The sequence below is a fragment of the Mobula hypostoma genome, chromosome 12, assembly GCF_963921235.1.
Source record: "Mobula hypostoma chromosome 12, sMobHyp1.1, whole genome shotgun sequence".
Classification (NCBI taxonomy): Eukaryota; Metazoa; Chordata; class Chondrichthyes; order Myliobatiformes; family Myliobatidae; genus Mobula; species Mobula hypostoma.
The window spans coordinates 28918871-28944252 of NC_086108.1; the positions used below are offsets into that span (position 1 = coordinate 28918871).

General features: G+C 41.5%; 1 protein-coding gene across 3 annotated transcripts in view; it reads right to left on the reverse strand.

Annotated features, from left to right (window-relative positions):
• Positions 1 to 25382, reverse strand: part of LOC134354669 (uncharacterized protein C1orf21-like) — a 215466-nt gene that overhangs the window by 150649 nt on the left and 39435 nt on the right. The window contains exon 1 of one of the 3 annotated variants that reach the window (XM_063063766.1): positions 9655 to 9675. The exons of the other annotated variants lie outside the window; for them this stretch is intronic. The gene's annotated coding sequence lies outside the window, so the exon portion shown is untranslated. Of the gene's footprint in view, positions 1 to 9654; positions 9676 to 25382 lie in introns of those variants that run through there. 3 annotated transcript variants of the gene reach the window in all.

Genomic DNA, 25382 nt, shown 5'->3' on the forward strand with positions numbered 1-25382 from the left:
CATCTAACTCAATTTGGAAAAAACACATTCACTGCCTCTATTCTATTGGAACTACTAGGTGATTCCATACGCACTGTTAATTGTTATCTGAAATGATTTAGCAAATTATTCAGTTAATTGGGTTATAGATGCAGGCTTTTTGTTTAAATAATACTGAATGGATTCAAAATGAAAACGTTTGAAAAGGAGTCAGTGAGCAGCTACTGTGGAGCACAATGATCCTCTGCGTCCTCAGTGCACAATTTTGTACTCCCAATTTTTAAAAAATTAATCTGAGTCTATTAAATGTTCAATCGACTTCACTGCTGACACTTACCATAATTGCAACTATTCTGCTTAAATCTGCTAAAACAAACCAGGAGATTACGATGTTAAGACATCACATATACGTATGGAGACTGCGCAGCACAGAAACAGGTACTTCAGTCACCAAGTCATTGGTGACTTTCTTGCCTGTCTATACTAATCCAGTTGCCCACATTAAGTTTGCAACCTTATATGCCTTGCCTGTTTGAGTGCCTCCTCAACAAAGCGATTGTATCTGATTCCATCTCAGTCTCTGGTAATCAGTTCCAGGTATTAACCACCATGGGAGGAAAAAAAAACAACTTTCCACCTTTAATACTCCTTCCTCTCAGCTTAAATCTTATGCCCTTTCTTTTTGATAGCCCTATTATGGTTTAAAAAAATTCTGACCATCTCATAACTACGTATCGTTTCATATGACATGGGTGATCATAGTCTTTGACCATGATTGTTCTTGGCAAACTTATCTACAGATGTAGTTTGCCATTGCCTTCTTCCAGGCATGAGTGGTTGCATAACCAGGACTTGTGATACGAACCAACTGCTCATACGACTATCCACCAGTCTTCCATGGCTTTATATGATCCAGATTTTTTTTTTGGGGGGGGAGGATCGGGTTAAGCAGGTGATAAACCTTGCCCAAGGGTGACCTTCAGGGTAGCGGAGGGATGGAGCACCGTACACCTCCTTTGGGAAATATGCATCTCCACCCCATCACCAATCTGACCATCCACTGCTGCTGATAACTTTATACTTCTATCAGGTCACTCTGCAGCCACCTTCACTCCAGGAAAAGCAAAACCAGGCTACCTAATGTATCCCCAGAACTAAAGAGACTGCCAATGCACTTACAATGCACTTAATGCTGTATTAAGTGCATTGGTGAGACCAAATTTGGGAGCAGTTCTTGCCACCTATCTACAGGAAAGGTATCAATAAGATTGAAAAAAATACAGAGAAAATTAACATGGATTTTGCTGGGACTTCAGAACCTGAGTTACAGGGAAGGTTAACAACAGGAATTCTGCAGATGCTGGAAATTCAAGCAACACACATCAATGTTGCTGGTGAACGCAGCAGGCCAGGCAGCATCTCTAGGAAGAGGTACAGTCGACATTTCAGGCCTAGACCCTTCGTCAGGACTAACTGAAGGGTCTCAGCCTGAAACGTCGACTGTACCTCTTCCGAGAGATACTGCCTGGCCTGCTTGGATCTCCCCCTCCCACTTTCAAATCTCTTACTAACTCTTCCTTCAGTTAGTCCTGACGAAGGGTCTCGGCCTGAAACGTCGACTGTACCTCTTCCTAGAGATGCTGCCTGGCCTGCTGTGTTCACCAGCAACTTTGATGTGTGTTGCTTATAGGGAAGGTTGAATAGGCTAGGATTTCCTTCTCTGGAGCATAGGAAAATGAGTGGACATTTGATAGAGATACGCAAAATTCTGAGTGATATAGATAGGGCAAATGCAAACAGGATTTTTCCATTAAGGTTTGGTAAAACTAGAGCAAGAGGCCTTAGGTTAAGTGTGAAAGCTGAAAAAGGAGGAGAAGATGGCGGCGTAACGGCAGTGCGTGTGGCCTTTCCGGTGATGACTATCTGTTATCTGTCGACTGTGCACAATTCTGATTTGATGGAGACGGACGTGAGAGTACGGAGGAACATCTGGAAAACTACAGAAATGCCCGTTTCACTGCCGCTGCTACTGTGTGGTAACCGGAATCTCTGGAGCAGAAGGCCCCGAAATCCTCGGCTTTGCTTGCTTCAGCGGCCGGGGCGAGGTCAAAGGCGCTCGGCAGAGGATGGCGCTCGGGAGGCTGTATCAGAAGGGTTGGTCGGCGGCTCGAAGTTTTCGGACGGATGGACTCAAAGTGTCGGCTGTGGTCGGCTGCTTCCAAGGCATCGGCAAGTTGACGGTGCCTGGAGGTTTATGACAGGGAGTTTCCCCCTTTCTGCCGCCTGCAATCGGGGACTCAGGAGTCGATCGACTCAGGGACTTTTAAGACTTTTATTTTTACCATGCCCATGGTTTGTTCTTCATCAAATTATGGTATTGTCTTGCACTGCTGTAACTATATGTTATAATTATGTGGTTCTGTCAGTGTTAGTCTTTGGTTTGTCCTGTTTTCTGTGATATCACTCCGGAGAAACATTGTATCATTTCTTAATGCATGTATGCATTTCTAAATGACAATAAAAGAGGACTGAGTGTTTTCATAATCTAAAATATTTAAGGGGAACCAGAGGGGGATCTTCACTCAGAGCGTGGTGAGAGTGTGGAATAATCTGCCAGAGAAAGTAGTGGATGTGGGTTCGATATCAACTTATAAGAAATTTTTAGGTAAGTGTATGCACAGGAGGAGTATGGAGGGCTATGGTCCAGGTGTGGGCTGATGAGTAGGCAAAGTAACTGTACAGCGTGGCATGAAAGTCCTGAAGGGCCTCATTCTGTGCTGTGTTGCTTGGTTACTTTAAAATCTCTTCCATGCTGTCGTCAGCACAACCACAACCTTTTAGTGGTTAAAATGGTTATAATTTAGCCATGCTTGTTGAATTGTGCTTTTAGATAGAAGAGAAGGGCTTAGGTTATACACTCAGTGAACAGAGCTAGTCATTCAATACACCTCTGCCTGGTCACGGGTCTGCTACCATTTTTATTTTGCACTGGAATATAAAGTTAACAAACATACTGAACTTGAGTGCTACCTTTATCGGGGTAACTAGGAATCAGAATGGTCGGACACAGGCTGAACAGGCGGAGCAGAGTGATGATGGCGCTAAATGGCAACTCCTTTGCTTACATTTTCGGAAACAGCTCTATTTCCATCTTTAATATCTCAATTCTTTTCCTTTCAGGGTTCTTTTGAAGACCCTGACCTGGAGTTACATGCTGACTACGGTTCTTTGCGGGAATGGGACCCGCTCTCGGGGTTTCATAACTGGCCGTTGTTCGGCACGCCAAGGGCTCAGCCTAAGAGTCTGGCTTGGCTTTGGAGGCCTAGGATCTTGGGACTCTGGAGATGAGCAGATCAAAGGTCGGTGTCGTGGCAGCAGATCCGTCTGTCATTGGGGAGCCGGAATATCTATGGCTGTGTGCCCAGACTCGAGATCTTTGGGCACAGAGCTTGAAAAAGTGACGAAACGGACTTTTAATATCATAAACCAACAAGTTGTTTGTTATGTCTCCGCGCTCGTTGTGAAATGGAGATACCGCTTTCTCCCTTAATGGCGGAGGGGAGGAAGAGGAGGGGGGAGAGAGCGGGAGAGATACTGACTGTGGTATGTTGAATGCTGGGTGAACATTGCAGTCTTTGGGGTAACTGCAAGTCTGTGTCTTTACTGTTGTTTTGCTCATGCTTGAGTGCTTGGTGGCGGGTGCCGATGCTTTTATGGTGGGGGGGGAGGGGGGATTGTTGCTTGCTGCCACTTACACTTGGGAGAGGGGAACCGGGGGGGACTTTGGGGTTCTAACATTTATCTGTCATTCATTCTTTGGGGCACTCCTCTGTTTTTATGGATGGTCACGAAGAAAAAGCATCAGGATGTATATTGTATACATTTCTCTGACATTAAATGTACCTTTGAAACGAATGGTGGGGTGCAGGCTCATGAGCACATCGAAGTGACTGAACCCGATGTTTGGACAATGATTTAAGCACTGAGCTGAATCAGAAAAGTTGGGTACAGGCTGAACAGAGGCAGCAGGATCCAGGCCCCAGAACGTATCAGTGACTGAACCCGATGTTTGGACGAGGATTTAGGCACCAGGCCAGATTGAAAAGGTCAGGCTGCTGGGGCCCAAGGTGGAGGACGGGCCAGTTCAGCTCGCTGCTTGGGTCTGAGCTGAACTTTGGTCTGTCGACAGTCTCTCACTGTGGCTTCAGCTCAGAACACTGATTGCTTATGTTTATTGTTTGCATGATTTGTTGTTTTTATTCTCTCTGCACATTGGGTGTTTGACAGTCTTTTTTCAAAATGGGTTCTTGTTTTGTGGCTGCCTGTTAAGAGACGATTCTCCCAGTTGTATAGTTATACATACTTCGATAATAAGTGTAGGTTCAACTTTTGAAGTTTGAGTCAGTTTTCTAAACCACAGTGGAGAGACTGAAAGATGAGTGTCACTTGGACTAGGGATGTGTCAGGAATTATTTAAAGTTTATAACTATAACTCAAATGCAGAGGAAAGAGACTCCACACTTGTAAGTTTAATTTTGAGTGCCAAGTTTGTTTGGCTGTAATTAAAGACGTACATGGCATTAAAAATTTCAATTACAAGCTTGCAAGTACATATCACTCAAGTATAGACATTTTACACCCTTCCATCTGTTTTGATGCATGACATTCAGTGAAATACAGTTATAACGAAGGAAAAACAGATGAACTTGGATAACAGGTTTTCAATTACTCCACGTAACTATTCGCTTAGAGACATTGGAATCTCTTCCATTTTTGACCTCAAGTAGGAAAAGCAAGTCCATTCAATTAAATGAGAGAGACAAATAAACTCTTCTCGGGCTTCCAGCTGGGCACAGGTATCAATTTTAACCGATGTTTCATTGATCAATACTTGCCATCTTCATCAGGAATGATGCCTGGGCATGTCTAGTCCAGTGGTATACATCTACCCCCGTCATCTGTCCCTGATTGGTTAGTCCTCATACAATCAGGTTTCCACTGTCCCACCTTGTTGATAATTGAATTCCAGTACTTTCTTAGAGTGAGACAAGTGCCTTTGTTAAAAGTCTTATCGTCTAGTTTTATTTCAATGGCTTCCTTCACCAGGCAGTCCCAAAAGCCATTGGTTCAGCACAGTAGTTTGGTGCCAAAGGTCAGTCCTATGGCCATTGTGAATACAATGTTCTGCTAGACAACTTCTCCTGGAAACCCAAACAGATACACATCCTGTGCTCCGTGATGCAGGTTTCCACCACGTGCCCTGTCTGGCCAATATAGACTGCTCTGCATTCACAGAGAATCCTGTAAACGCCAGCTACCCTGAGTCGCAGGTCATCTTTGACCCGCATAAGCTGCAATTTGAGCTTTCTTATGGGTTTGTGGATGGTATTAATCCAGTACCTCTTCAGGATCCTGGTGATTCTCCCAGAAACCATGGAAATATAGGGAAGACGGGCAGTAGCAACGGGTTCCTCCTCATTGTTAGGTTTCCTGGTTTTTCCGCTGGTCCTTGTAAGGGCCCCAATTGATTTCGTTCACCTTGTAGCCACTCTGTAGGAACGTTGTGCATAATCGTCTCATTTCTTCGTGGAGACCATCCAACTACTGAAATAATTTTGCACAGTTAATCAAAGTAGAAAGAACCACTCTACCTGGGGAGGTGAGATGGTGATTGTCATTGCTAAGGAACAAGTCCATGTGAGTGGGCTTCCAATAGACGCCATGGCCGAGGCTGCCATCCGATTTCCATCAGACTACAATGACAAGGAATGGGAGGCAACCATTCTTCTCCATCTCCATTGTAATTGAATGTTTGCATGTATGCTGTTCAGGTGGTTGTGGAACAGCTAGGAGTGTCTGAAGGCTGAAGAAGCATTTGAGACGTAACAGTGATGAACTCAGTTCAGTGCCCTCTCCTCAAAGTCCTCCATGTAGAAATTAGCAATAGCCGGTGACAAGAATTTTAACAAAGTCGAAGGTTTCACTATAAGTACTGGAATTCAATTATAAACAAGATGGGACAGCAGAATCCTGATTAGATGAGGACTAACAAATCAGGAGGGATGGACAACGGGGGTAGATATAGATATGCCTAGGTATCGTCTCTAGGCAGAGTTAGTCATCGAAACTTCGGTTAAAATTGGTATCTGTACCTGGCTGGAAACCCAAGAAGAGTTTATTTGTCACGTATGCCAGAGAAGCTCAAGATCCTTTTACAAATTAGGGAGATCTGGCTACGTGGGAAAGCAGTAGAATTTTAAATTTTGCCATAAAATTGAATTAATTTATTTATTGAGACACAATGCAGAGGAGGCCCTTCCAGTCCTTTGAGCCGCGCTGCCCAGCAACCCCCGGTTTAACCCTAGCCTAATTATAGGACAATTTACAATGACCAATCAACCTACCAACCGGTACATCATTGGACTGTGGGAGGAAACCGGAACACCTGGAGGAAGATACATGGGGTCACAGTGAGAACGTACAGACTCCTTACAGACGGCGGTGGGAATTGAACCTGGATTGCTGATACTGTAAAGCGTTGTGCTAACCACTACGCTAACGTTTCGCAGTGAGAAACACTTTCCCATGGCAGAGGGTGTAGGTGTAAGGCAACAAAGGGAAGATTTAGAGGGGGCTGAGAGAGAATAATTTTGTAGCTTCCTTCATTATTTTTAAATGTTATTACATTTAACTTTGTGCTTTGAGCATTTCATTTTGAATCTTTTATTTAAGACAGTCAATGAACTGAGTATTTACTCAATAGTTTTTGAATGTTTCGAACAGTTTCAGCAGCTGGCTAAGCAAGTAGTGCAGCTTACCCTGCTGTCACAATTCTTTTGCTCACCTATTATTTTGAGTGAGATTGGTATTAGTAGCTGAAATAATACCCATGTCAGAATGGCTTCATGGAATTCTTAGTCTTCAAACAAAGAATGAATTCACAACGGAGGATCCACAAAACATAAATTCATACTTTTCATATCTGTGATAAGAATGGGCAGTTAACGGCTAGCCCAATGGAGCCTCTGGCCTTGTCCGCTGATTCAGCAGGGAGCAGCTGGCGGAAGCATTTGCAGACAACTTTCACCTCTCACTATTCAAATCGGAGATTCTCATTTGCTTTAAGATGACCAGTATCATCTGGTGGCAAAGAAAAAAAATGTCTCATTGACTATGAGCTGATGTCTCTGACAACCAGCATTTTGGAGTGCTTCAGCAGTAGGTCATGGCACACATTATCTGCAGCCTCCCAGACATCATCAACCCATTGCAATTTGCCTACCACTGAAACAGGTCCACAGCAGACACAGTCTTCCTGACCTATACCAATTTCCAGAACATCTGGATAACAGAGATACTCATGTCAGACTCCTTTTTATTGGCTACAGCTCTGCCTTTAATATTATAATTCTAAACAAACTCTCCTCCAAGCTTCCCCCTAGAACTCTGCATCTCTCTCTCTCTCTCTCTGAGTTGTCCTTGACTTCCTGATGAAAAGACCACAATCAGTAAGTACAGGCAGCTCCAGCACAATTATCCTCAATACTGTCACCTTACAAAGCTGCGTCCTAGGCCCTTTACAGTGCTCCCTATAAGTTTAGGGCTGTGTGGCTGGAGTTCACTCTAACTCCATTTACAAGATTGCAGATGGCAGCACTCTACTTGGCTATAGGTTCTTCAGTTTCCTGGGTTTAAATATCACCAATAAATAGTCCTGTTTCAACCACGTAGACACTGTTCCAACCATATAGACACAAGGGTCAAGAAAGCACACTAGCATATCTGCTTCCTCAGAAGGCTATGGAAATTCATGGGTCCTCAATGAACCTCACCATTTTTTTCTAAAGCAGATGCAATATAGAATGCACAGTAGGAAGCATCTATCCATATACTTTAGAGCATGGGTTCCCAACCTGGAGTCCATCGACCCCTCGGTTAATGGTAGGGATCCATGGCATAAAAAGGTTGGGAACACCGGCATTAAAACTTGGTATAGAAATTCTCTGCCTAAGATTGCAAGAGATTGCAGACAGTTGTAAACGCAGCCCAGTTCATCATGAAAATTAACCACCTCTCCACTTACTCTGCCTTGGAAAGCAGCCAACCTCGTCACTGACTCCTCGAACACCCCTCCCTCCAGTCATTCTCCCTTCCATCAGGCAAAGGACATGTAAGTCTGTATATACATATCACCAGACTCAAGGACAACTTCTATACCACCGTTGTATGATGAAGACAAACTCGATCTCTCAGTCTCCTTCATCGTAATCCTGTCACTTTACTTATCCAGCTGCACTGCACTTCCTCTGAAAGTGTAACACCATATCATGCATTGTTTGCTTCCTGTACATCTTTGATCTACTTATCTATGGGACGGTCTGTCTGGAAGGCATGCAGGCAAAAGCTTTCCACTGCATCTCAGTACATGTGACTATAATAAACTAATTGGCATTCTTTCTGACATGTTCACTTTAAAAGCTACTGCAGCAGCTGTAATACTGTCCTGGGTAGCAAGAGGGTTAATTGTAAAACTATCTTGATGTTTTTTTAATGTATGTGATAAATAACTGGCAATATAATATCCCAATATGGTTATATCTATAATTAAACCATAACCAGTGGTGCTACATCCTTCTGGAAAGTTAGTTATAAAATAGAACTACCAACTGACCTCTACAGATTCATGAAAAAAGGCAGGATATGTTGACTCATGTACCTAGAAACAAGTTCATAAGGCTGAGTCAGACACACAGCTTATGCAGAAGCAAGTCTCTACAAACATTCAGACATACACAGTCAGGCAGCTCCCATTTCGTTCAAATTTGAATCAGCCAGGCGGATGCTGGCACCGTTATCTCTTTTTTTATGATTTTCCACTTTTCTTTTATATCTTCCACAACTTTTAAGAATCTTCCAAAAGAACTTCTTTCAATGACTAATGGATTTCTTCTTGGAATGGAATTACAAAAAAAAGGCAAAACCAATACTTGGTCCAACAGGAAGAGCTCTATCATTGCCTACTACTAAACCTGTCACTGTTGAATAACTCAATTGTTACAGGGTGAATCACTAACTGCTTTGTTTTTGAAAAGAATGATATATAATTCAAGATACAGAAAGCCTCATGCGCAACACCACTTACCAAACCCATATACGTATTGGGGTCAACAGATTCTAAAAGATCCAGCCTCCCCAGCATTCAGGATGTCTTCAAGGAGTGATCCATCGTTATGAACCCCCATCACCGAGAACATGCTCTCTTCTCATTGCTACCATCAGGAAGAGGTACAGGAGACTGAAGGCACACACTCAGCAATTCAGAAATAGCCTTCTCTCCTCTGCCACTGGATTTATGAATGGGTGCTCATTACTTTTTTCTCTTTTTGCACTATTTATTTAATTTAACTTTTTAAATACATATTCTTTATGTAATTTAGTTCTTATTAGGTATTGCAATGTACCACAGCACAACAACAAATTTGCAAGCGATATTAAATCTGATTCCGATGTCTCCCCACTCCATCCCAATTTTAACTAATGTAGCCATCTATCTAAAAGATGTTTTTCATAAGTATATTAACAGCTTAGTTGGCTGAGTGAAAACTTCGAACTAAAAACTTATGCAGACACGGACTGAGATCTTATATTTCCTATATTTAGAAAACATATACCTACCTCAAAGTTAAGCTGTTAGGAGTACTTAAAGAGAAGCAAAACTTTTCAGGCTTTCAAAGTGTTCATACCCTTACTGCAGAGAGAAAAGAGTTTTTCATGGACTCTTATTTTAATTCAATTGCTTTTATCAAACTAAACCAATTTTTTTAAATATACACAACAAAAAGAAAATCGCCACATTAGAAAAATCAATTCCTACTACTGCAGGATGTAAGACTGTAAAACCATAAGACATAGGAGCAGAATTAGGCCATTTGGCCCATCGAATCTGCTCTGTCATTCAATCATGGCTGATTCTCCTTTTCCCTCCTCGACCTTCTCCAGATAATTTTTGATGCCTTGTCCAATCAAGAAGCTTTCAAGCTCTGCCTTAAATACACCCAACAACCTGGCCTCCACAGCTGCCAGTATAATAAATTCCACAAACTCCTATCCTCTGGCTAAAGAAATTTCTCCGCATCTCTATTTTAAATGGCCGCTCCTCTATCCTGAGGCTGTGCCTTCTTGTCCTAGACCACCCCACCATGGGAAATGTCCTTTTCATATCTACACTGTCTAGGCCTTTCAACATTCAAAAAGTTTCAATGAGATTCCCCCCTTCATCCTTCTAAATTCCAGTGAGTACAGACCCAGAGCCATCAAATGTTCCTCGCATGATAACTCTTTCATTCCCAGAATCATCCTTGTAAACCTCCTCTGAACCCTCTCCAGTGCTAGCGCACCTTTTCTTAGATGAAGAGTCTAAAATTGTTCACAATACTCAAGGCGAGGCCTCACCAGTGCCTTATAAAGCCTCAGCATCATATCCCTGCTCTTGCGTTCTAGACCTCTTGAAATGAATGCTAACATTGCATTTGCCTTCCTCACCACAGATTCTACCTGCAAGTTAAACTTTAGGGCATTCTGCACAAGGACTCCCTTTGCATCTTAGATTTTTGGACATTGTATTTCATTTGCCACTCTCTTGCCCATTCTCCTAATCTGTCCAAGTCCTCTGCAGCCTACCCGTTTCCTCAGCACTACCTGCCCCTCCATCAATCTTCATATCATCTGCAAACTTTGGCAAAAAGTTTCTATTCCATCGTCTAAGTCATTGATATACAGCATAAAAAGCAGTCCCAACTCCAACCGCTGTAGAACATCACTTGTCATTGGCAGCCAACCAGAAAAGGATCCTTTTATTCCTACCCGCTGCCTCTTAAACAGCCCATGCTCTAAACATGCCTGTAACTTTCCTCTAATATCATGGGCTCTCAGCTTGGTAAGCAGCCTCATCTGTGACACCTTGTCAAAGGCCTTCTGAAAGTCCAAATGGACAACATCCACTGCATCCCCTTTATCTATCCTACTTGTAATTTCCTCAAATTCCAAAAGGTTCATCAGGCAAGATTTTCCCTGGAGGAAACCATGCTGACTTTGTCCTATCTTGTCCTGTGTCACCAAGTACTCCATCACCTCATTCTTAAAAATTCACTCCAACATCTTCCCAACCACTGAGGTCAGGCAAACTGGTCTACAATTTCCTTTCTGCTGGCTTCCTCCTTTCTAAAAGAGTGGAGTGACATTTGCAATTTTCCAGTCCGCTGGCACCATTCCAGAGTTCAATGAATTTTGAAAGATCATTACTAATGCCTCCACAATCTCCACCATTACCTCTTTCAGAAACTAAGGGCGCAGTTCATCTGGTCTTGGTGACTTATGTACTCTTAGGTCTTTCAGCTTTTTGAATACCTTCTCCCTTGTAACTGCACTCACTCCGCTTCCCTCACACCCTTCAACATCTGGCACACTGCCAGTGTCTTCCATAGCGAAAACTGATGCAAAATACTCATTTACTTCATCTGCTATCTCCTTGTCCCTCATTATAATTTCTCCATTTTGCCAAGTGGTCTTATATCCACACTCATTTTATTTTTTACATACTTGAAAAAACTTTTACTATCCACTTTGATATTATTTGTTAGCTTGCTTTTGCATTTCACCTTTTCCCTTATGATTCTTCTGGTTGCTCTCTGTAAGGTTTTAAAAGCTTCCCAATCCTGTCTTCCCATTAATTCTTACTTTGCTATATGCCCTCTCTTTTGCTTTTACATTAGCTTTGACTTTTCTTGTCAACCATGGCTCTACTATTTTGCCATTTGAGTTTTTTTTTTGTTTTGGAATATATCTATCCTGCATCTTTCTCATTTTCCCAGAAACTCACACCATTGCTGCTCTTCTGTCATCCCTGCCAACATCTCATTCCAATTTATTTGGCCAACTCCTCTCTCATACCACTGTAATTTCCTTTACACTATTGAAATACCGCCTCATCAGACTTTACTTCCTCCCTATCAAATTTCAAGTTGAACTCAATCTTATTGTGATCACTGCCTCCTAAGGGTTATTTTACCTTAAGTTTCCTAATCACCTCCGGTTCATTACATAACACCTAATCCAGTATAGCTGATCCCCTAGTAGGCTCAACAACCAACTTCTAAAAAGCCATCTCGCAGGCATTCAACAAACTCACTCTTGAGATCCATTTCCAATTTGATTTTCACAATCGACCTGCGTGTTGAAATCTCCCATGACAGTCATAACATTGCCCTTTTGACACGTCTTTTCTATTTCCAGTGTAATCTGTGGTCCACATCCCAGCTACGGTTGGGAGGCCTGTATATAACTACCATCAGGGTTCTTTTACCTGTGCACTTCCTACACTCAACCCACAAGGATTCAACATCTTCCGATCCTATGTCACATCTTTCTACTGATTTGATGCCATTCTTTATCAGCAGAGCCATACCAACCCCCCTCTACCTATCTTCCTATCCCTCCGATACGTGCAACCTTAGACATTTAGCTCCCAACTACAACCATCCTTCAGCCACAATTCAGTGATGGTCACAACATCATACCTGACAATCCGTAATATTGCAACAAGATCATCCACCTTATTTCTTATATTGCGAGCATTAAGATATAGCACTTTGAGTGCTGTATTTGCTACCCTTCTTGATTCTGCACCCCTAATAGAAACATAGAAAATAGGTGCAGGAGTAGGCCATTCGGCCCTTCGAGACTGCACCGCCATTCAGTATGATCATGGCTGATCATCCAACTCAGAACCCTGTACCTGCCTTCTCTCCATACCCCCTTGCACCGATGCTCAGCCTGCTGGCTGCACTTATGTCCTATCACCTACCTTTGCCCTTCCTGACAGTTTGACTGCACACTATCTTTGCTTTTTCACCTTCCATCCTATTCTGAGTCCCTTCACTCTAGTTCCTACAACCCTGCCAAATTATTTTAATCCACCCACTCCCAACAGCTCTGACCTATCTGCCAGCGAGAACACTGGTTCCCCTTGGGTTCAGGTGCAATCTGTCACTTTTGAACAGGTCATACCTCCCCCAGAAGAGATCCCAATGATCCAAGAACTATTGAGTCCCCTAACACTACCGCTCCCCTCTTCTCCCTCCTGCACCACAGACCCATGCTCAGTGCCAGTAACCTGGTCTTTGCGGCATTCCCCTGGGAGGTCAACCCCCACAACAATATCCAAAACGGTATACTTATTATTGAGGGAAATGGCCACAGGGGTGCTCTGCTCTAACATATACATTTACATTTCTCCTGACAGTTCACACAGCTACTCGCCTCCTGCAACTTCGGGGTGACTACTTCCCTGCAACTCCAATTGATGATCTCCTCACTCTCCCGTTCAAGCCAAAGGACATCCAGTTGCTACTCCAGATCCCTAATATGGTCTTCAAGAAGCGGCAGGCAGATGCACTTCGCACAGATGTAGCTCCACGGGAAGAGACTGGGTCTCCCAGAACTCTACCATCCGGCATGAAGAACACACAACAGCCATTTACTGCACAGGTACAGTAAGAGAAACAGACATGTACTCAAGTTCAAACCAAAAAATTTAAACCTAAAACAGAGTCAGAGAGATATATACAACATTGAGACTACATTGACCAGCAGGCTATATTTTGTTGTCCTCTGTACGCTTGGGCATACATTGATTCTGTTATGGTTATTATTCTGTAGATTTATTATGTCCACAAGAAAATAAATCTCAGAATTGTATATAGTGACATACAGTTGCAATAAAGAGTTTGTGAACCTTTTGCAATTACCTGGTTTTCTGCATTAATTATTCATAAAATGTGGTCTGATCTTCATCTAAGTTACAATCGACAAGCACAATCTGCCTGAACTAGTAACACACAAACAATTCTACTTTTCATGTCTTTATTGAACACATTGTTTAATCATTCACAGTACAGACGGGAAATCTTGCATTTAACAATTGGCAGAACCTCCTTTAGCAGCAATAACCTCCACCAAACATTTTCTCTAGCTGCTGATCGGACTTGTATAATGGCGAGGATAAATTTTAGACTATTTCAGACTCCATACAAAACCATTCCAGTTAATCAATATTTCTGGGATACTTTGCAGGAACGGCCATCTTCAGGTCATGCCACAGCATCTCAATTGGGTTAAGTTCTGGACTCTGACTTGGCAACTCCAAAGCACGAATTTTCTTCCTTCTAAAACCATTCTGTTGTTGATTCATTCAGGTGTTTCAGAACACTGTCATGTTGCATCATCCAACTTTTATCAAGCTTCAGGTGACAGACCACTGCCCTGACATTCTCCTTTAAAATGTCTTGATAGAATTTTTAATTCATTGTTCCCTCAGCGATTGCAAGCTGATCTGGCCCTGAAGCACCAAACCATGATGCTCCTTCCACCATGCTTCACAACTGTGATGAGGTGTTAGTGTGCAGTGCCCTTTTTCCTCCAAACACAGTGGTGTGCATTTCTGCCAAAAAGTTCAACTCTTGTTTCATCTGTCCATAGAACATTGACCATTGAACATTGTATTGTGAAACATCCAGGTGGCCTTTTGCAAACTCGGGACATGCACCGTTCTACAGTGGACACATGAACAGAGACTTTAGCAAGTTCTAGAGGTTTCTGCAGGTCTTCTGCTGTTACCCTTGTGTTCTTTTTCACCTCCTTCAGCATTGCATGTTGTACTCTTGGTGTGATCTTCGCAGGATGTCCTCTCCTAAGGAGAGTAACAACAGTACTGAATTTCCTCCATTTGTAGACTATTTCTCTTATAGTGGACTAATGAACATTTAGGTCTTTAGAAATGCTTTTGTCACATTTCCAGCTTCATGCATCTCTACAATTCTTCTTCTAAGGTCCTCTGAAAGCTGTTTTGATCAAGGTATGGTGCACATAAACAGATCTTTCTTGAGAAGAGCAGGCTCCATCAGTAACCTGACTTTGTGATTTTTTAATATAGGGCAGGTCACCTCTACAACCCACAAATCCAATGTCATCTCATTGATTGGTACACCTGGCTCCAAATAGCCTTTGTGTAGAAGGCATTACTTCAGAGGTTCACATACTTTTGAACCTAGACTGTGATTATTTAAATAGTGTACTCAGTAATGACGAGAAGTACAGTTCTTTGTCTGTTATTAATTTAGGCAGATTGTGTGTGTCTATTATTGTGACTTAGATGATCAGACATTTTATGAGTAATTACTTCAGAAAACCAGGTAATCGCAAAGGGTTCACAAACCCTTCTTGAAACTGTATATGTACTTTGATAATGAAATTTACTTTGAATTTTCATCACAGGGATAACTGGTGAACTTCACAAAGCACACAGACTGAATGGTCTATGGCACTGTGAGGCAGTGGCTCGACTGGCTGCACCATTTTGTACTGAATCACTTATACATTCAGAGTAACACAAAGAGGAGCTGGAAGAGCTCAGCAAGTCAGGCAGTATCTATGGAAGGAAATGGACAGCCGCTGTTTTGCACTAAAATCCTCCATCAGGGCTGGATAGAAAGAGGGGAACTCCCTCTTGTGAGTATAAAAAGTTGGTGGGTGATAGGTGGATACAGGGTGGGGGGGTGGAATGATATGCAGATGAAGGAGGGGGAAGAATGGGAATGAAGAAGTTAGGATATAGGTGCAGGAGGGAGGGGGGAGACAAGAGTGGGATAATAACTGATATCCTGTGTGTTGTTTCAGATTTCCTGCATCTGCAATCTCTTATGTCTCCAATTATTTCACTTCCGCAACTGTGACCCTGTGATCTCGTCCCTCTCTGACCCCCAACGTTTGTGATATGTCGGCCATTCTTTTAGCTAGGCAGCTAAATGCTAGGTTTTGGTCAATAAAGTCCATGTGAATTGCTTTTAGAGGATTTTGCCATATTAATTGTGCAACGTTGATGCAGACTATAAATGGACTAAACTCATGAACTACTCACCACTCAGTGATCGTAAAAAACTGGAGCTCGGCAACTCAGATCATCAAACAGAAGATGATGATTCCAAACGGAACTATAACGCAGTAACTAGACAGAAGAATGAGCAACTGAAAACAAAACCCATAAAGAAATAATTCATCTGGCTCAAAAACTCGGCTGACTACTCTCGAGCCTAAATCTCGTGCCATAAGTGGTTACAACAGTTAAGGGTTCTTAAAACGTTTTCAACTACCCAATGTCTTCATTTGGCAACTTGACTCTAACTTACACATTAAATTATTTCAAACCAATTCACTGATCCTGGCCATGTGACTGTTCAAAATGTAAAAGACACAACAGCTTTACGGTTCAGTAAATGATTTATTCAGATCTACTACAAAATCATATTTGTTATCATACATGTTTGTTAAAATATTTTAGGTCTGAAATGTACTGAAGGTTTTAACCATTCTGTACCACAATCATACATTTAAGAAGAAACTGAATTTTCAATATTTTTTTAAGATTTTAAAAAAAGCCAACTTCAAAACAGTTGGTTGCAGTGGCAAAAGATATAATTCTTTAATTTAGTCCTGACGAAGGGTCTCAGCCTGAAACGTCGACTGCACCTCTTCCTAGAGATGCTGCCTGGCCTGCTGCGTTCACCAGCAACTTTTATGTGTGTTGCTTAAATCTTTAGCCTCTACTATTTGAGAAGTCTGCTTCTTCAACCTGATACGTGATGTGGTATTGACGGGTTAAATCCCTCAGCAATTTTAAGGATTTAATAGGGCATGGTAACAAGCATGATTCTATAGTTCTTTCATCAGTGCACAGCTGAAGTTTTGAAAATATTCTGATTTTATATTTGAAAAGCCCCTATTCAGGCTGTAAATAGCAAAAGAAACCAAGTACTATCTTGTGATTTTAATCATGGTATTTTGAAGGGGGATGCACATTCTTAGTGTTATGAAGCTTGATGCCTTCAAGATTATTTAACACTTGCCTTATCAAGGAACGAAAAGGATTTCAGGACAACTATCCAGCACTGGAGTATTCATCCAAGAGTAATCATACTCCAGCAGGGAGGCACTGCATAGACACAAGAATTAATACTTCCTCATGAATAGATGCTTCTATACCAAATTGTTACAGATTGAAAATAGACTGAGCTTTTTAACCTGGTCACTACTTAATGAAAGTAAAGTCTGAGGACAGTGAAGCAAAATAGAGATTTGGGAAAGATTTACATCGTGGTTTGGTCAAGGTCAGAGAGGGTGGGTGAAACAGTGGCTGTTTCGCTGTTGTTGCTTGGACTGTTCTGTTTCGTTGTGCTCTGCGCTGTTCTACCAAGCATTGTATGCTTTGTTGGCTCCAGAATGTGTGGTGACACTTGCCGGCTGCTCCCAACACACCCCTAGCAGTGCATTCTAGGCACCCACCACGGTTTAAAAAAACCTTCCTCTCTCACCTTAAATGCATGCTCTCTGGTATTAGACATTTCACCTCTGGGAAAAAGATACCACCCATCTACTCTATGTCTCAAAATTTTATCAGTTCATGATTCAGGGATCGATGGATATGGGTTTAAAATTTTGGGTAAATGAAGATAAACTTTCTGCGGAAAACAGCAGTTGATCTGGAACTTATTATCTGCAGGAATGATGGAAATAGAATCAATTTGCCCAAAGAAGAAACAGGGACCTGAGGGAGAATAACTTGTGGAGCCATTGGGGGTGGGGGGGGGGAGGAAGAGATGGACGAATATTCTTATAATTCAAAGTTCAAAGAGAATTTATTATCAAAGCACATACATGTATATGTAACCATAAACAACCCTGACATTAGCTTCCCTGTGACCATGCTCAGCAAACCTACAGAAAAGTAACTATAACAGGATCAATGAAATGTCAACTAGAGTGCAGAAAACAACAAACTGTGCAAATGTAAATATAAATAAATAGCAATAAATAACGAGAACATGAAATAGCAAGATAGAGTCCTCAAAGTGAGATCACTGGTTGTGGGAACATCTCAATGGATGGTAGATGAGTGTAGTTATCCCCTTTGTTCAAGAACCTGATGGTTGTGGGGTTGCAACTATTCCTGAACCGGGTGGTGCAAGTCCTGAGGCTCTTGGACCTTCTACCTGATGGCAGCAACAAGAAATGAGCATAGCCTGACTGGTGAAGAACTCTGATGATGGATGCTGCTTTGCTACGATAGTATTTAATACAAGCCAGCACAGACTTGACCTCATCTCCTCCTGAATCAAAAAGAAGCAAGGCTTTTGCTCTTTTTTTTTTATCCTCCCTCTTCCTCATGTGCAAGAGCACAGCTCCTTCACCCGACTTAATCACTATTTCTTAATGTTTGAGTCCTAGTGGGAGATATTGTGAGACTTTCTGATCTTGCACATACAATGCAACCCCAAACCAATCCTGAAAGCACTATCGAGAACATGAGTTGTAGAGTTCATAACTCTGAAACTGTTGTGGAACAGTTATTACCCCTCACCAACAGGCTTCTTGAAGCAGAGGGGATAACTTCACTCAACTTCGCTCACCCCGACACTTAACTGTTCCACAACAGTTTCAGAGTTATGGACTCTACAACTCATGTTCTCGATAGTTATTGCTTATTTGTTCATTATTATTCATTTATTCTTTTAGTATTTGTACAATTTGTTGTATTTTGCACACAGGTTGTTGTCCACCTTTATACTATGAAATTTTTCGTTGATTCCATTGTCGTTTTATTGTATTTATTTTGAATGCAAAGAAATGAATCACAGGTTGTAGATGGCCTGTGAGTTTGACGTCAGTGGTGGGTAAATTGATGGAAAGTATTCTTAGAGATGGTATATATAATTATCTGGATAGACAGGGTCTGATTAGGAACAGTCAACATGGATTTGTGCGTGGAAGGTCATGTTTGACAAATCTTATCGAATTTTTTGAAGAGGTTACTAGGAAAGTTGCGAGTGTAAAGCGGTGGATGTTGTCTGCATGGACTTCAGTAAGGCCTTTGACAAGGTTCCACATGGAAGGTTAATTAGGAAGGTTCAATTGTTAGGTATTAATATTGAAGTAGTAAAATGGATTCAGCAGTGGCTGGATGGGAGACGCCAGAGAGCAGTGGTGGATAACTGTTTGTCAGATTGGAGGCCAGTGACTAGTGGTGTGCCTCAGGGATCTGTACTGGGTCCAATGTTGTTTGTCAAATACATTAATGATCTGGATGATGGGGTGGTAAATTGGATTTATAGGTATGCAGATGATACTAAGATAGGTGGCGTTGTGGATAATGATGTGGGTTTTCAAAGCTCGCAGAAGTTTAGGCCAGTTAGAAGAGTGGGCTGAAAGATGGCAGATGGAGTTTAATGCTGATAAATGTGAGGTGCTACGTTTTGGTAGGACTAATCAAAATAGGACATGCATGGTAAATGGTAGGGCATTGAAGAATGCAGTAGAACAGAGGGATCTAGGAATAATGGTGCATAGTTCCCTGAAGGTGGAATCTCATGTGGATAGGGTGGTGAAGAAAGCTTTTGGTATGCTGGCCTTTATTAATCAGAGCATTGAGTATTGGAGTTGGGATGTAATGTTAAAATTGTACAAGGCATTGGCAAGGCCAAATCTGGAGTATTGTGTACAGTTCTGGTCACCGAATTATAGGAAAGATGTCAACAAAATAGAGAGATTACAGAGAAGATTTACTAGAATGTTACCTGGATTTCATCACCTAAGTTACAGAGAAAGGTTGAACAAGTTGGGTCTTTATTCTATGGAGCGTAGAAGGTTGAGGGGGGACTTGATAGAGGGATTTAAAATTATGAGCGGGATACATAGAGTTGACGTGGATAGGGTTTTTCCATTGAGAGTAGGGGAGATTCAAACAAGAGGACATGAGTTGAGAGATAGGGGGCAAAAGTTTAGGGGTAATATGAGGGGGAACTTCTTTACTCAGAGAGTGGTAGCTGTGTGGAACGAGCTTCCAGCAGAAGTGGTAGAGGCAGGTTCGATATTGTCATTTAAAGTAAAGTTGGATAGCTATATGGACAGGAAAGGAATGAAGGGTTATGGGCTGAGTGCAGGTCGGTGGGACTAGGTGAGAGTAAGCGTTCGGCATGGACTAAAAGGGCCGAGATGTTCTGTTTCTGTTATATGGTTATATGGGTACTTTGATAATAAATTTTCTTTGAACTTTGAAACTTGAGATTCATCTTCTCGCAGGAAACCACAAAACAAAGAAATGCAATAGAATCCATGAAAAACCACACACAAAAACCAACAAACATTGTATGTGCAAAAGAAGACAAATCACACAACAGAAAAAGGTAAACAAATAACACATTGAACATGAGCTGGAGCGTCCCTGAAAGTGAGTCACAGCTACAGTAGTCAGTTCGGCACTGAAGCACAAGGCCCAATGGCTGCAGGGCAACAACTGGCGACACAGGACCCATGATTCCTACACTCCCCCACGCGCCCCCCCCAATGGTAGTATGGTCGTAGCAGTAAGAGCGGGAAATGGGTCAAACGCAGGCAGACACCACTGAACAATGGTTCGTTTTCTGCTTTCAGGCCCTTTAATCTGGTGTGAAGTCCACCCCAGCAATGACCACTCCTCATCTTCAAGGTGCTGCACCTAAATTCCCGAAGTCAAGCCAAATCCTTCAGATTATAAAATCGCTGGTTCGTTAGACAGTTCAGAAGAATATTTAGTAGGTCATCTAGTAGTTGTGTGAACTGCCCACAAAACGCTGTACTGTATATCACGAGCGACATCTTGCATGCCACAGGACTGCTCCATGCAAATTGTATCATTTAGGCACACAAATTCATGGCCTTTAATTGTCCCAGCTCAGCAGGATGCATTTGCTTAAAATCATCAGCCAACATCAATAAATGTCCATTTCGTCCACAGATCAATGAAAAAAATTTCACTGTTGATAATCAGAATTCATATTAACAAACTGACCATCACCCAAATCTTTTAAAATAGAGCCTGAGGTCATATTTATGCTTTTCAATTACTGCTTACAAATGTGGCACAAATGGGATCAACAATTTAAAGGAGGTGAAACGATACTTACCTATTTTTCCAATAGGTGACTATGTAAAGTCTACTTTTCTGATACTGCCTGTCCCATATTCTAAGCATTGTGTAAGCTGAAAATTCGCAATGGTAAATGTTAAAATACCAAAAGTAAACATCCATGTTTGTGTCAATATTGTTAAAAATACTCAAAACTGCATGTAGTCTAAACACTTTTTCCCTCCAAGGACAATATTGGATAATATATTTATCTCATGTAATCATGAAACACAGAAAGGCTATTCAACCCACTGAGCCACACCAGCGCTAATTAGTCCAACTAAGAATTTTCCTTCCAAGTATCCACATTTTTTCCCCTGAAAGTAGTTACTGACGTCACTCCTACAGCCTGCTACTGCAATTAAAAACCAACTTGTTTCCTCACTGGTAATTATGCTGATTATATTATAATTCCAAAGACAACTGTTCTACTGCTGAGAACAGTTTCACCTTACTTCTTGAAAAAACTTTGAACACATCTGTTAAATACATTTGCTCTCCTTTCTCTACTCTCTCCACATAAAAGTAGTTTCTCACTCAAGATAGTTCCAGTGAGTAAGCCTTCCAAATCCTCAACATCCCTCCAAAAATATGATGAGGTCAGCACCAACACTCCCTCTAATTTTTTTTTACAGCTGTGCAGACTAACTATTGCTCTGAGCAGGAATATTTTTTTTTAAAAACATGGCCTGAAAACTGCACGGCACATTATATAAAAGAAAATTCTAGCTGTGCGGCAACAAAGGCTATGTGCGCGGGTGCATTTCAGTTACAGTGCGGCCACACACCCACGCAGCTTAGAGTGAACAGTAGTCAGCACCCAAACCTAACCAGTGATTTACAGATTGATTAATACAGCTTTCTGCTTTTGTACTCTACCAGTTTATTAAGCCAAGTCAGTAAGATGTATTTTGTTTAGGAAAAAAAGCACTTTACAGACTTGTATTAATACTTAAAAATATCTGTTATCTATTCACCAGGTTTCACTATTGCACTGAATTTAAGTTGTGACATGCATGCATTTCCTTCTGGGAATAAAGGATAGTGATAATAAGGGAAAGTGGAATAAGTAAACTTGTGCAATTGTATTTAGCTCTAACCACCCTGAAATCCCTGATGGAGGACACGTCTTTTCAAGTACAACTCTGATCCCAGTCTTGACAACCTGAAGTTTTGGAAAGGGGAACTAAAACCGCAACAAGCCCCAACTGGAATATCCTGATAACAAGTTGAGTGCAGTAAAAGAAATGCTTAAATAAAACACTGATCTATATTTTTGATCTAAGCACTATGATACTATCTTCCACACCTTATAGCCTATGTTAACATCCTCTGTAAGTCAATAACACTCAATAACAAGGGTTCAAACACAATGGCCTACTGGTGCAGGTAGGGTGTGCAGCCACATTCCAGAAAGGAGGTAAGGTTGTTAAAGGACTCACAGGCATTAAAAACCTGCACCCTGAGTGAGCTTTTCAACCTTCCTGGCCTGCTCTTCACCCAAATCTATTATAGGAATGGGAAAAGTAAACACTCACTTACACAGCAGTGTTCATTATCTCAAAATGCCCTTAAGCCCTTCAACAATCAATGAGTTGTTTTTACTTTGCAGTCACTGTTGTGATATAGGGATCATTACAATTCACTTTTCCACCATTTCAAAGGTCTCAACTCGAGGGCCAATGAAGCAACTTATAGTGTTCCCTCAACATTAGAAGGTAATTCAGCACCTTAAACCTCGTCCAACATTTAAACAATAATAGTTGATATGGCTCTCAACTCTGCACCCTTGCCTATGTTCACAGGCTACCACAAAACACCTCAAAGACGTTTCCTCTCTTTCAAGAGCAATTATGGGAAACTCTGTTGGGAACGACAGAGGCTTTGGGAAGCTTGCATTAGAGTTTCATTAGAATAGTTCCAGGGATGTTGTGAGACTGCAGAAATTGGAACGTCTCTTTGAAAAGCAACACACATCAGAGTTGCTGGTGAAGGACTGACGAAGGGTCTTGGCCTGAAACGTCGACTGTACCTCTTCCTAGAGATGCTGCCTGGCCTGCTGCATTCACCAGCAACTTTGATGTGTGTTGCTTGAATTTCCAGCATCTGCAGAATTCCTGCCGTTTGTCTCTTTGAAAAGGTGGTTTAAAAAAGTATTTAGAGGCGTGCAAATTATGAACTGGTTTGAGTAAATACAGAGAAACTGCTCCAAGTAGAGTTGCAACATACGTAGTTGGGGCAAAAGAAACAGTTTGAATGGAAACATTCAAAAGGAAATTGGACAAATACATGACAGGTAAACATTTACTGGGCTTTGGAGAAAGAGTCGGGGTATTGATTGGCCCCAAAACAGGCAAAACAGGCTGAATGCCTCCATTTGTGCTGTAACAGTCAACAAATCCAAGCCTTAATCCAATTCCCTTTTAAAAGACGCTATTGAACCAACTTCCATCACCTACTCTATAGGCTGCATTTTAAATTTTTTAGAAGTACGAATACCTTCCCCTTCTCCCCACAAGATACTGCAGGAAGCAATATACTTTACAAAATAAACCACTGGACAAATTCACCCAAAAACCTTTCTAGATGTCCGACATGCTTTGATTTCAATAATTCAATCATATTGCAATTAACTTATCCTTGCAGTCTACACACATTCAGTTGGTGTATTTTTGTGCAGTAAGAAAGAGATCAAACAAGTAATTTCAGTTTAAATAAAAGCAAGGGCCTAGACATAACATTATTTGTCCATTTAGCAAATTGCCAAAAGAACAAAACGGTAAACATGCAGACATAACCTTCATGGCTTTTGCTCCAGTATGAACTTGAGTAATTAGGGAAAAAAACTAACACATTAACAGCTGCTGGATAAGATAGACATGTACAAGACTACCAATTCTGTAAACAGGCAAATTGTAAGTAAACCGTGACTGACAATACCCAGAGTATTGAAACTGCCAATGCTAACTTGCTCCTACAATAATTACTTGAGAAGGAACCAACATGGTAGCACAATATTTAGCACGCTTTACAGTATCAGTGACCCAGGTTCAACTGAGTGTCTGTCTGTAAGGAGTTTGCCCGTGACAGCATGGCTTTCTTCCAGGTGCTCCAGTTTCCACTGCCCCTCCACCACCACAGCCCATAGACGTACCGGTTGGTAGGGTAATTGGTCATCGTAAACTGTCCCATGATTAGGCTAGGATTAGATCAGGGGATTGCTGGGCAGCATGGCTCGAAGGGCTGAAAGGGCCTTTTTCCACACTATCTCAATAAACTAATAAATATATCATAAAGGGAAAAATAGACATGGAAGATGAGGCGTGGTCCAAATGTGCTGACAGCTGGAAGAGATGTTAATACGGGCATCACCATTCACAATTTGTAACTTTAATTTGGGCATCATTTCAATATGAAGGAAACTCAACTGCTTCAAATGCAATGTGGTGAAGGAGAAATGGATGAGTATTTCCAACATAACAACACACTCAGAGACTTCGGGCCATAAAGAACCACTGGAGAAGCATCAAAGGAAGAGCACTTTGAACAAGTAGCTGATATACAGTATATAGTTGTGAAAGAAAATGGTATACCTGTGAGGGAAGCATATATACTGTTGGCTTAGTAGTACAAAGGACTGATCTAATATGGCATCAATAACAAGCATTTATACAGAATCTTTACTGCAATGAAACAGCTCAAGGCACTTAACATAAACACTATTACACAAAGCCAACTTACTGAAGAAACTGGGCTAATTGGGACTAGGCACACAGCCCTCTCTGTCCCAATATCCTCCAACTTACCCAGGAGTCAAGTAACAAGATCGAAACAGCAGCTTGACTATAGGTGATGCAATGCAGAGGCAAATCTTGAGAGCAGGGCTCTGCATTCTGTCAAAGTTATCAACAAATTTTAAAACTTTTTTAAAAACTTAGACATTTGTTGATGATGAAGAGTGACAACATTAAAGGAGCTATCACAACACTGGATTGTACTATAAAATCTTTAAACAATCCATGTGAGAATCCTAGAAAACAAGAAGGCAGTTATAGTTGAAGACTTCATTTGTCCTAATATTAACTAGGATCCAGCGAGTTTAAACAGCGTAGAGATTGCAGAATTCCTAAACTGCAGGCATTATGCCCATAAAGAGGAGGATATGGGCAGTTCTGGATTTACTTCAGAATAAAGCTGGGGAGGGAGAAGGATAGTCTCTTTTTTTTGTGGCAGTTAAAAATTATTAAATTTTTGCACTTTATATTGCGTCTGTGTGTGTAAGCAGTGATATTAACCCAATTTTGAAAATTCAGTTCCATTTAATATGGTTGTGGAAAAAGACTCTAGATGA